Source organism: Chinchilla lanigera, unplaced genomic scaffold (genome assembly GCF_000276665.1).
Source record: "Chinchilla lanigera isolate Chin_1 unplaced genomic scaffold, ChiLan1.0 scaffold00031, whole genome shotgun sequence".
NCBI classification, from domain to species: domain Eukaryota; kingdom Metazoa; phylum Chordata; class Mammalia; order Rodentia; family Chinchillidae; genus Chinchilla; species Chinchilla lanigera.
Window position 1 is genome coordinate 7,782,128 of NW_004955432.1, and position 13,178 is coordinate 7,795,305.

Sequence of the window (13,178 nt, forward strand, 5' to 3'; positions counted from 1 at the left end):
TTGCAGTCTGAGGCCAACAACAGCTCGGCTGAACCTCAAGGGAAGCCGTAGCATATATCTTATGTATTTACATATATATATTATCTATTATCTATTTATATATTATATATCTAATTTAAGCACTTCAAGTCGCTACATTTTTGGAAGAGGAAAATGCAACAGATGAAATTAATTGGAATATTGCACTTAACCGAATGTATCTAAAGTATTATTTCAATATGCGATGAATACAGAAAAAAAATAAATCATAGTCATCTCCTTTCACTGTGTTTGAAATGTAGTGCGTATTTTACGCTTACAGCACAGCTCCTATTTCAAATGCTCAAGCCGGGCGTGGTGGTGCACGCCTGTAATCCCAGCACTCAGGAGACTGAGGCAGGAGGATCGCTGTGAGTTCGAGACCAGCCTGGGCTACAAAGTGAGTTCAAGGCCAGCCTGAACTGAACAGCGAGACCCTGCCTCAAAAAGACAAAAACAAAACAAAACAAAAAAACATTCAAACGCTCAGGAGCCGTAGACATCACCACTCTAGAGAGTCAAAGAAAGAGTAACGGCCACAGAGTCCTCAGCCTGGGCTCTATCACAAGCTGATACACCAGGAGTCATAGTGTGTCACTGCCATGCGCGGAATCCTCCAGAAGCAACTTCCTGTCAGGCCTGGCACGGTAGCTGAAGCCCTGTGCAGAGTTGCAAATGGCGCAGTCCCTGCCTCCCTGGCTGATTTCACACTCTGCCATTTCCCCCGTCTTCTTCTCTGGCTCCAGGTCTTCAGGTTTGCGGAGTTAAGTTCATTCCTACCTCGGGATTGAGATACTTCTCGCTCCTTCGTCGTGTGGTGCATCTTTCATGGCTCAAATCTTGAATTATTTCAGATGTTTGCTGAAAGGTCATTTTAGAAAGGCCTAGGACCAAATATTGCTTTCTTTCATAGCCACTCTCCATCTATTCACTCTGCAGTGTTTTCTTTTTTTTTTTTTTTTCTGCAGTGTTTTCTAAATGTTCACTGCACCAAGTACCAAAAGTGTGCATGGCTTTTAAAGTTTGCTTTCAGACTATTTCCTGCCCTAGACAATGAGTTCCATGACGTCAGAGGCTGTGTTCTTCACACTTCCGATTTCCCAGAACTCGGAGTACTGCGTGGCGCACAGTAGGCTTGTGGAATGAGCCAGCTAACCGTGTTAGTTTGGGCAATTGGGAGCAGCATTTAAGCGTTTGCACTCTGCAGTCAGATTCTTGAGATTAAATTCCAGCCCACCTGCTGACTAGCGCTTTTCCTGTGGATAATTGCTTAACCTCTTTCTACCTCCTAATCTAAAAAAAAACTGGAGATATCAATGATAGCGTCTGTTTTATGGAGGTGAAGTTATTCTGAGGATTAAATGAAACGAAGTGTGTAAAGCTTTAATGTAACAGCTACTCCACAATCAGCCCTTGCGAAACCTGCTATTAGTATCCGTTAAACAAAGATGAAGGCGACCGCCCTTGCTTCCGTGCGCTCCGCCTGTCCCAGTCCTCCGCAGACTTGGCTCTGGTTCTGGCGGGGTGTCCCCGCCCCATCTCAGGTACCTCGCGGGCATCGCTGCGGTCTTGAACATCCTTTTCCCATGGTGCACAGGCTTTCCTCCTGCCTCTCTGTCTGCCCCCACATTCCCTGTGCAGCTTTCTCTCTTTGCTTCTATTTCAGATTCTGTTTTGAACATTGATTTTCCCCCCCACTTCATTACTGTGTGAATTAAAATATATGTAACACAAATTTGCCATTAACCCTTTGTAAATATAGTTTAATGTTATTAAATATGCATAAAGTAATGCAATTGTCACCATCATCATCTTCCGAACTCTTTTCATCATGTAAACCTGTAATGCTATACTCATTAAATAGCTCCCACTGCCTCCTCTCCTGAGGTCCTAGGAACTATAAGGATATGATTACTCTAAGTTCCTCATGTAAGTGGAATCATACAGTGTCTTCTTTCTACAGATTGATTTCCCTTAGCATGATGCTCTCAAGGATTAACCGTGCTTTAGCATATACCCGGATTTTCTTCCTTTTTAAGGCTGAATAATATTCCATTGTATATATTCACTACATTTTGCTTATGCACTCATCTGTGAATGGATATTTGAGTTGTCTCCACATTTAAGCTGTTGTGAAAAATGCTGCCGTGGATGTGGGTGTAAAAGAATCTCTCGGAGTCCCGGAGCAATCTCATCCATGCTTGTGACTTCAGTTGCCAGGTCTATGCTAATTCCAAATCTACATCTCCAAGCTGGCTTTCTCTCCTGGTCCTAGCCATTCCCACTTGGATTCCAATACTGAATCTCCAAAGCTGTTCCTCTTCAGTATTTCCTGTTTGAATGAATGACATCACTGCGTACACACTGCCCACATCAGAAAATATCGTATTCATCCCCAGGCTTCTTTCTCCCATCCCACAGTCCAATTAATCACAAATCTATGTACCCTTGCCACCAGGACTGAATCCAGGCCAATGTCACTTCCTGTCCAAATTCCAGCTCCTAGTAACTAGTAGCTTCCTAACAGACACCTCTGCATTGTTTCTTCCTTTGATCCATCCTTATACAGTGACTAATTTTAATAAAATATGTATCTTATACTGTAACATGCTCAGAGTCTCATTGCTTAAAATTCCAGAATGATAAGTGGCTCCCTAGTGCCTTCGGAGGTAAGTTAATATGTGCGTGTGTGTGTGTCTGTGTATAACAAAATAGCTCTTGATCACCATACTCTCTCATATCATTGTTCACTATTTCTTATGCCTCTGGGGTATTATTTTCAGCTAGTCTACGTGATTCCTTTGGAATATTTCCATATCTCTAATTAGCTTATATTGGTATTTTAGAGGAATTTCAGGGACTTCTAATTCTACCAACAAAGATTTATCTCATTTTCACCGAACTCTGTGGTACCTATGTACATGCATGCACACCCCTCCAGCTTCAATTCTCAATTGGCCATACCTTGATTATATTGTATTCAGGATTTTCACTGATATGAATGTACATTTTATTTGCATCTGAGCCATATAGTTTATTGTGTCATAAAACTTTCTTATTTTGTATGACATTTTTTTTCTGAAGTTAATTGTCAGTTTTTCTTCCACTATGTTTTTATAATGAGCCTGACTCTATTTTTGGTGTTTGTTGATAGCTGTTAACCCACAATTCGTGTTTCCTCTCTGGGAAAATCTGTTGCAGTCCCTGAGAACCAATGGGAATTTGAAAATGGATTCTAGCCCATGCCCGGGGAAATCCCCACCATGCTGACCTTTCTCTTTAGCTACAGTAAAAGCCCCAAACCACTCCCAGCCTTTTGTTCAGCTTCTCACCAGTGGATGAGCACTTTCTCTACTAGGAGCCCTAGACTAGCATGAGTACCAAATATACTTTGTTCGTCTTCATGGGTAAGTGTACTGAGGATTCTTTTTGGACGCCTAAATAAGTTCCTGAGTGAGCAGTTATGCCTACCTTTGACAGACTGACCAAAACACCTTTCAAATACTTTTTAATTCTAGCCGATTGTCCTCACCTCTAGTGTAGAACTTTCTCAGCGTACTTCAGACATTAGTTCTATCGATGTCATTTTCTCAATGAGCCTTCTCCTAGGGTCTTCCTCTAGGTTCTGTTCCTGGACCAGCATCCTCTAGTGTTGTGGTCCTGGGTTTTCCCTTTGTCAACATCATGCCTTTTCTATATGTCAGAACTCTGCGTCGTGAATTCCATCTTCTCTTTTCTTCTTTGGTTGAGTCAATCTGATAGCTTCCTAAGAAGTAGAACTGTGAGGTCACATTTTTGACCCTCCCTGTCTGAAAACACATATATCCTACTCTCCCACTTGATTGATAATTCGGCTGGTAATCAAATTCTACATTGTCAGTCTTCTCTCTCTGCTATTGTTTTAGCATCTGGTATTGCCATCAGGACTCTAAAGCCATTCTGATACTTAATTCTGTTTAGAATCCTGTCTTTTTTTCTTGAAAGCTTTTAGAATGTTCCTTTTTGTCCATGGGGTTCTGCAATTTCATAATGCTGTTGTAGGTTTATTTTCATCTATTGTTTTGAGGTTCAATAGGCCTTTTCAAATTGGAAAATCATGTCCTTTTGTTCTAGGAAATTTTCTTGAATTGTTTCTTTGATAATGTCCTTCCTTCTATTTTCTTTGTATTTTTTTCCTGAACTCTTATTATCAGATAACTATTGAGCATATGGAGCCAGCCTGCTACCTTTCTCATCTTTTGTTCTTTTCATTTTTCCATGTCTTTATTTCTTTGTTTTACTTTCTGGGAGGTTTTCTCAACTTTATAATATCAACTTTTAACTGAAGTGTTAGTCTATGGTATTTTTAATATCTGAGCATTCCTTTTTGCCCCTTTGCTGCTACTTTTTAGTAGTCAAAATTTACAGTAAAATCAGAAGATTTATGGTACCCAGTTCTTGCTTAATAATTACACCATCTCATATTCATTATCTTTAAATCTTTGAAGACACATAATAGCAAAAAATATGAATGTTTAAATTTTCTAAAATTTACAGTAAAAAGCACACCACCATGAATCCCTTTCTAAATACCTTCCATTACTTTGAACACACTTGTCCCCTTATTCTTGTCACTTTCTTCTTCATTTTTTTTTTTTTTTTTTTTTTGGTCTTTTTGAGACAGGGTCTTGCTATGTAGTTCAGGCTGGCCTTGAGCTCACTTTGTAGCACTGGCTGGCCTCAAACTCATAGCAATCCTCCTGCTTCAGCCTCCCGAGTGCTGGGATTACAGGCGTGTGCCACCACGCCCCGCCTATTCTTGTCACTTTCTGAAGCAGTTCTGGAAGTCTCTCTTCCAGTGTTTTTAGTTGCGCTGTCATGGCTGCCTCGCTATCCTGAATCATTCAAAATATTTGTTTTATTTATTTTTTTATTACTTTGAGGAAGAGTCAGAAGTCGCATGGTAGGGTAAATAAAGTGGTTAAGGACATACTGATATTTTTGTGAGCCTTTCTTTTTGTTGGATGGCACTCAGCTGTTACATTCACTGTATTTTTGATCAACCCTTATAAAGACACTCTCGAAACAGGACTTCCATAAGGGCTCTAAAGAGTGGCAAGAATAATAAAGTAAGTGTATTCAAAGTGTGTGTGTGTGTGTGTGGTGGGGGGGTATTTTGAGACAGATTACTGACAATGTGTCTTTTACTACAAAACATCTTTAAAAATCAAAAATTCCCACCACTAAGTCTGTAAACTGTGTGCCCTGTCTCGGCATAGTTCCTGGACAGAGCAGGTGCTCAATATGTTTCATAAACAGACAAAGGAAAAGCAATGAATTTACTTGCTAATGAAAGAAAATGGGGATAGTACTGAAGTCTATTTCTAATGTACAGGTGAGGACATAGGATTGGTGATATCATACAGACTGTAAATGAAGATTCTAGAATTAAGAGTCATCTTATGTTATAGCCTGGTTTGTCTTTCCATTGTTTGAAAGTGGGTCTCCAACTCCTTCGCCATGGACCTGTACAGGTGAGGGGGTGAGCGTGGGAGGAGGGAGTGAGGCTTCAGCTCAATTTTTAACTACTCCTAGGCTCTAATCACTGCCTGAGCTCAGACCAGGAGAAGCATTAGAGGCTATAGAAGCTGCATCTCTACTGTGAGCTGCGCATACGCAGGGCCTAGGTGGCACTCCTTATGAGAATCTAATCCCAAGCCATCCTCCCTCTGACTTCTGTAACCCCATTGTCTTCCATGTTCTGTGGGTTACTCCCGAATTACCTCTCCATCTGACTTCCGCTGAGCAACAGTCATCACGTTCCCATTCCAGGGTCCTGAGGAGTAAGTCTCACTTGTGGGACTGTGAACACCAGCCAAGAGGCATTTTCAATCTCCTCACACCCTGCCTTTAAAAAATCTTTCTGCCCTTTCAGACCCTGCCCAAGGTGACCATCCTTTAGTGGTCCTTTGAAAGTGCTCCCCACATAATTTTGGTATGACCCATCCTTATAGATGAGCAGTATTGGATTAAATAGTATAGCCAAGCTGCATCTTATTAATCCTTTTCTGACATTAGTGCAGTACTTTTCATTTTTCCTCAGATGTGGGGGTGGTGGTACAATGTGAATCAAATACTAAATTTACAACTTGTTTGACTCCTGCCACTTACCAACTGGGTTGGTTTGTTCCATTTCATGTTTTTATTATTTTTGAAAATTTAAAAGCCTACAGAAAGTTGAATAATAATACAAGGAATATATATAATACTAAATATATATAATTCAATGGATATATATATTCTTCACCTACATTCACCAATTTTTAACATTTTGTTGCATTTTTTCCTTCTCTCTTCTGTGTGTGTAGGTGTGTGTATACAGCCATGTGCATATTTTTGTTGTCAAACCATTTGAAAGAAATTCATATACCTCATGTTTTATCCATAAGTATCTATCATACTTAAGAAAACTTTAATTCAATAGTATCAGCTAATAGATTGCTGTTTTAGTTTCCTAGATAGAAGTATTATAGGCAGTCAGACAGGGCCAGGCCCTTGAAGGAGCCAGTATGTTAGACAAGATACCTCACAAATGGAGAGGTGCTACTTGCTTCGGGCCAGATCGCAAGACTAAACATTAAACAAACAGCTGGGGATTTAGCTCAGCGGCAAAAATGCCTGCCTGGCAAGCGCAAGGTCGTGAGTTCGATTCCTGGTACCAAAACAAAAACAAAAATAAACAAACACACCCTCTTACCTCCCAAGGGATGGACCTCAGGGATTGATACTCTAAATAGGTAGCGTTCACCTTGAAGAGTCCCTGACCCAACCCCTTATAGGAAAAGCCCCTGTTCTGTATTCATGCCCATTTGCTACGTGACTCGCTTCCTTACTTGATCCCAATTTAATCAATTTTATCTGAACAATTTTTATTGGCTGACCATAGTTTTGTCCATTTTCCCTTACCTTGGACCCGCCTCACCTTGTGGTTTTGCTCTATAAAAGTCCCTAGAAAAGGCAGAGTTTTGGGTAACCCACTCGGGCCCCTCTTCTGTCCCTCTTTTGGACAGAAGCTTTCTTTCCCTCAGTAAATATATTCTGATCCTAACCTCCGTTGTTCCTAAAATTCATTGTTCGATTTTAGAGAACACGAACTCATCCCAGATATCATTCAGGTTGGGAGTTTTTTGTTTTCCTGTATCAATATGGTCTGAGCACTTGTGGTCCCGCTGACCCTAAATTCATAGGTTGATATCTCATCCCCAACAGGATGAGAGGTGGGGCCTTTGGAAGGTGAGTAGGTCATGACAATGGACCATGAATGGGTTTAGTGTCCTTCTAAAAGAGCTCAAGGAAATCTTTTGGCTGTTTTCACCAAGTAACAATGCTGCAAGAAGTCACCATCTATGAGAAGCAGGGCTTCCCCAGACACTAAATCTGTCCTCACCCTAACACTGGACTCCCCAGTCTTGAGAACTGCAAAACAGTGAATGTATGTAATTTATGAGACACATGGTTTATTATTTTTTTTACATCAGTCAAAATGGACTAAGACAACGATCATCTGACTATGCTTTACTATTACCTTTGTGCCCAGTGATTTGCCTCAGTTGTTACATTAGGGTTTGAGAAATTGTGATTTTCCTATGGCTACTACATTTTTTAACTATACAGTCAGCTGAATAGTTTTAAGAAATCAATTTGATCTCTGTGGGAAAAATAGGACAATAAAAGATACCGCATGGGTGATGTTGGAGTTAGATGTGTTATCTTTGAGTGGCTAGCATGCAGCTATAAATGACAATTTAGCAATGTTTGTTTTTTTTTTTTTTTAAAAAAAAACACCAATTAGAATAGAGAAGAGCCTCCTTTTCAAAGTCAGTTGTATATTTTTCAATACCACACTTTTAATTTATTCCCCATAAGGTGGGAAAAAGTGAAATACAGTATTAGGATTTAACCTGTTTGAATACGGCAAGTTCCTTGAACCTCTTAGCTTTCTATACAATGAGGACAACCACGATTATCCCCAACTTGTATCAAAATAAGAAGTGACATACATCATGCTACAGAAAAAGACTCTGTGGGAGCCAGAAGTATGATCCAGCCTAAAACTCAAACCTCTGTGATCTCAGGCACATTCTTATGGCATCTGCAGGCCTACTTCCATGTGTGACAGAGTGATAATTGTAATGCCTCTTGGAGTGACATGGGTCAAGATAAAATGAGCTCATCAATTCAGAGCCTATTATAAAATATATTATTTTAGTTACAGTTTAAACTTATAAAGTTCAGATAGGAAACATGATAATATGTGATGATACTATATGACTATTCTGTAGATAATTTTTCTGGCTTGTAAGTGCTTGATTAGAACAGACAGATGAACCGTCAAGATTTTTACAAAGAAAAGCTCGGATGTTTTTGATAAGTGAGCCGCATTTCTTAATTTAACTGCTCCTAATAGGACTTGCCCGGACTAATCAAAAGGCATGTTAGTTTTCTAAGGTAATAACTTCCAACCTCTTTTACATGTATGTGCAGAGTTCAAATACAGGACTGGTTTCGGAAATTTATTCTAATGGGAGCAACAAGATACAATGAAATTGGTGACACTGATAGATGATGACCCTTAGTTCACGACACCTCTTCTCCACACACAAGTAACATGCAAGGGTATAATTAAGCAAACCATCTCAGAAGTGGTGGTAGATACTTTCGTATATAAACATCTATAATTCAAATTACATAATGGTGAGAAATAGGAATTATATGCCATTGCAATCTTGAAGTATGGCTTATTAGGAAAGGGGAATTTACTAGCTTTTCGTGCATGCCTTGACCTTTTTAGTCTATTTCCCTCAAAATTATTTCAAACTTATCTATGTTTAAAATCATTGGGATGTTTTTGTAAGTTCTTTGTTTAACTTGCAAGCAGCTCACTTTACTTAGATTGCTAGAACTCTTCAAAGGAATGATGAAGAGGTCGGGATTGCCTGTAAAACAATTAGGCAAATGTAGGTTTTGTTTCTGATAAGCCTAGGGGTCTCAGCAGATTTTGTAAAGGTGAAAAGGAGGAGGAGGAAGAAGAGGAGGATGGGGGTGGGGGGTGAGGAGAGTGGTATCAATTGTTGATGGGGTGAGGTGGAGGAGATGCAGAAGTCTTCATTTACCTGAGTCTGAATATACCAGCTTTCTGCAGGTTTCCAAGATCCTATCCTTTTCTTTTTCTTTTCTTTTTTTTTCTTTTTGTCTTTTTTCTGAGACAGGGTCTCACTATGCAGTTCAGGCTGGCCTTGAACTCGCAATGATCCTCCTGCCTCAGCCTTCTGAGTGCTGGGATTATAGGCGTGTGCCACCACGCCCGGGGAAGTTCTTATCCTTTTCTGATTTCAATTTTCTCTCTGTTAAAAAAAATGGACTCCGTTCACCAGTTAGAATGTAACAGTCGGCAGTAAGAGTTTTTGACTCCATGCATAAGTTTTACTAACGTGGCACCAAAACATTGGTGTAAATTAAACTCTATGGCACTTCAGCTCCTGGATGTGTTCAAAAAGGGTAATATTGGTCTTATAAATAATTAGCTAGGGTAAGACTTTCTAAAGTTCTAAGAGAATATCTACCTACATAATTTCCACTGCTTTAATAATTACACTGTGATAGGAAGTCAATCTTTATACTTTGACTAAATTCTAAAATTTTACATTAATATATACATTTTCTTGTTTATGTCATTTTCTGTCTTTCATTCTTATTTCATGGATTTCTTTTCTCTGATAATGTTTTCTCATACTGTTTTGGATCAGTGAGTGCACCCTGCTTCTGCTAGTACTTGGATTCTAATCATACCCCCTATATTACATCTTATTTGAATTAGGATTCTTTCCCTGAATATCTACTGCCAGCATATTAACTTACTTTTCTTATATGTAAAAGATCCATAACATTTTATTTTTAAAGAAAAACATAATTTAGTTTACTATGACTAGAAATAATGTATCTCAAACGTCATATAATTTTTGTCAATGAATCTTTATCTTAATTGTATATTAATTACTCTTCATTTATATTTGTCTTAGTTACTTTTCTCGTTGCTGACAGTGAAAGTTAAAGGAAGAAAGGTTTACTTGGCTCACAGTTTGGAGAGGTTCTAGTACATAGTTTGCCGGCTCCAAGGCAGGGTGGCATGGCAGAGGGGCACGGCAGAGGGGCATCACAGAGGAGAAGCAGTTCATGGTGGGCAGAAGGCACCAAGCAACAAGGGACAAGCAGTGACCCTCTTTCTGTCCCTTATATCTTATTCAGACAACCCATTCTTAGGCTGAGTAGCACTCACACCCAGGGTGGGGCACCATTAATCCTACCCAGAACTACGCCAAACCAATCTGGACTAATATAGTAATCACACACCCTTGATCCCAGTGTCACACACTCCAGATCCAGCCACCTCTGTAAAGCCCCACCTACGACTGGCTGAGGCTTTGGTGGGACATTGAGACACAATACTGCGTGTGTATCTTTAGTATATAAGCTGGGAGAAGCGAAATTTCACCATTAAGTTTTAAAACTAGAATTTTGCAGCTATCAATGTCCCCAGAGATCATCTAGTTTAAACTTTTAATTTATAGATCAGTAAGTAGATAGAGAATACCCCGTGAAGTTGTGTTCAGAGTTCTTGGCCTCAGTCGTTTGCGGACTTTTCCTTAGAACCTAATAACTGTTCATGGAAACCCCCGAAATTTTGTGGAAACCACAGATATTGTCTGCAATTTGGGGGGGGGGTTGTGGGAGGGTTGTAAGTAGCCAATCCGAGAGCATTATTTAGTTCTCTTTGCTGCTGATTGGCTGCTGCCTGTAACCCATCTGGGCAGATGCACCAGCATTCCCACATCGTAATAGGTTGCTGAACGTGTGTAGCTGTGTCCAGTGTTCTCGGTTTTGTTCTTTTTAAAGCCCCTAAGATCCCCAAGATGCCACCAAAACACCCTGCACCGTCTAAGGTTTTATTGATACAGTATTTCATTGGATTAAATAACTGTGGGAGACATAGTATACTTAGGGTTTAAAGTATAAAAGTAGTCATTTATAGGTATCTTTCTGACTATATCTGAAATTCAGTTTTTCACAACTCGCGATTGCTCCAGGAATGGAACCCCATGAATCTCAGGGGTGCACTGTAAACCAGTATCTGTTGAAGGCCACACTCTTGGTGGTAGAGTAGGGACTAGACTTTAGGAGTCCTGGGTCCCTAACCCCTGCTGCTACATTCCGGGCCCAGTAAAGCTGCATGCTCTAATTCCTGAGTCTGGGTTCAGGTCAAATCACGGTGAGCTGAACCGTCAGATGAGTTTATCTGTACTCTGTCACTGCACCTTTAATTTAGGCCATCCACAGCTACAGCCTTTTCACGCAGACACGGAGATGGAAAACTGACAGATCCATTCTCCTGCTGAAAATACATGTGCCACATTCATGCTGGGGAGTCATCTTTCCAAATACAACACCTCTCTTCTCAGAGACTGCACTCCACCCTAGGTTCATGTGACATTTTCCCCATTTTAGGGTTCCTGCCCTCAGGCAACTTCCAATCTAAAATGAAGGGAAATGTGAAAGAAGTAACTATACAAAGAGTTGAATCCTAAAATAGAAATCTAGGTATCTATCTCTGAAAAGCATGCTGTTGTCTTCTTTGTAGTTTCTTGCAGACTTTGCCACTTTAACATAAAACCAAGATAAGGGAACAGAACATACAGGAACATATGGATATGTATTTTTTCCACAAATAATTTAATATTCAACATAGTTTTTACCACTTGCCCTAGATATATACCAGTACCTGTTAATCTATTTCACTTTAACAAACGTTTGCATACTATAGCTTTGTACAAGTTGACCGTTAAGCAAAAACTGATTATTTTTTCCAGAGTCAGTAATACCAGGGGGGTAAAAGAAATATATATTGACACACAGACACCGTTTTTGAAACAGCTAACGTCAGCGTGAACTACAGCACAGCCACAGCCAGTTGTCAAAATTTGTTCCACTGGTGGCTGTGTCTTCATCCCCGTTGCCTCCTGGAACCTACTAGTGCATTGATGGCTTGCTTTCTCTTTTCATTCATAACTATTTACAACTTTCTCCCTAACTAATCTGAGGAAGTGGTAAAAGTCAAAACTTTTTCCTGTATGAGGCCACACTTGGTGCTGCCTGTAATCATCCAGCGAGGGCCGCCAAAGATCCAACATCCTTGCGTTCCCTCTCACGACTTTCGTCAGAACTCCTGGCCCTCACTGCCCTGCACTTGGCCCGACTTCCTGCCTTTTATCCGCAGCAAGCTATCAACGTGCTCAGCGCAGGGCAGAACAAATCCGTATCCCCCCTTACAATTTAAGGAAGGCAGGGGACTAGTTTTTGTTTTAAGATGAAAATCTTTTAACAAAACACAACTCCCAAAACTTCCTTTAAACCGAACAGCACTATCACGCCCTGGCAAGCTCTTACTGCTTACAAAGCCAGATGACCGGACCGCTAGTATTTCTATTCAGACGACTTCGCTGGCCCCAAGTCAACACTTGCAGGCCCTCCCCGCCTTCCTCCTCTCTCCCCAGGGAGGCCTGCGTTTGGAGTTCCAGCTGCACCGCACTTTAACTGGAATGAAGACGGGGTGCGTTCGGCGTTCGCTGCCGGAACTGTTTGTCCTGGGGTTTCATGAAGTGCCCCTTACTCCTTTTTCTTTTCTTTTCCTTTTTTTTTGACGTGAAGGAAAATGAAGCCAAAATCCTTTTTAGCCCCTAAGTCTTCCAATTCAGAGCGATATTATAAAAATAGGACACCACAGACTGAAGACTGTGTTCGGCATTCTGCGCAGAACAGTTTTCCTATCAGAAACGCACCACGTTGCCATTCATGTCACCCGTGGCAGACACCGCGGTGGGGCGCAGAGCCCGAGCTCCGCCTCCTGGGGTTCCAGCCAAAGCTTCCGCTTCTGCACTTGGGCTCTGGCTGGGGGCACCGTTACCTCCGAGCTTTTCACTTTACAGCTGCTTCGGCACAATCAAAAAACAAAGCCTTTCCACTACCCCACCGAGGACCCCGAGGTCTGGCGCGGCGTCCGGGCGCCCCCGCCCGGCTCCGGGAGGCACCGAGGGAGCGGCCCCGGCCCGGGGGAGCCCCCAGCGCGT

The 13,178-nt window shown here is 41.0% G+C and overlaps 1 protein-coding gene across 1 annotated transcript in view; it reads left to right on the top strand.

Annotated features, from left to right (window-relative positions):
• Positions 1-5,472: 5,472 nt before the first annotated feature.
• Cdk14 (cyclin-dependent kinase 14) overlaps positions 5,473-13,178 on the top strand; it is a 548,127-nt gene continuing 540,421 nt past the window's right edge. The window contains exon 1 of the mRNA XM_005387996.2: positions 5,473-5,531. The gene's annotated coding sequence lies outside the window, so the exon portion shown is untranslated. The remainder of the gene's footprint in view (positions 5,532-13,178) is intronic.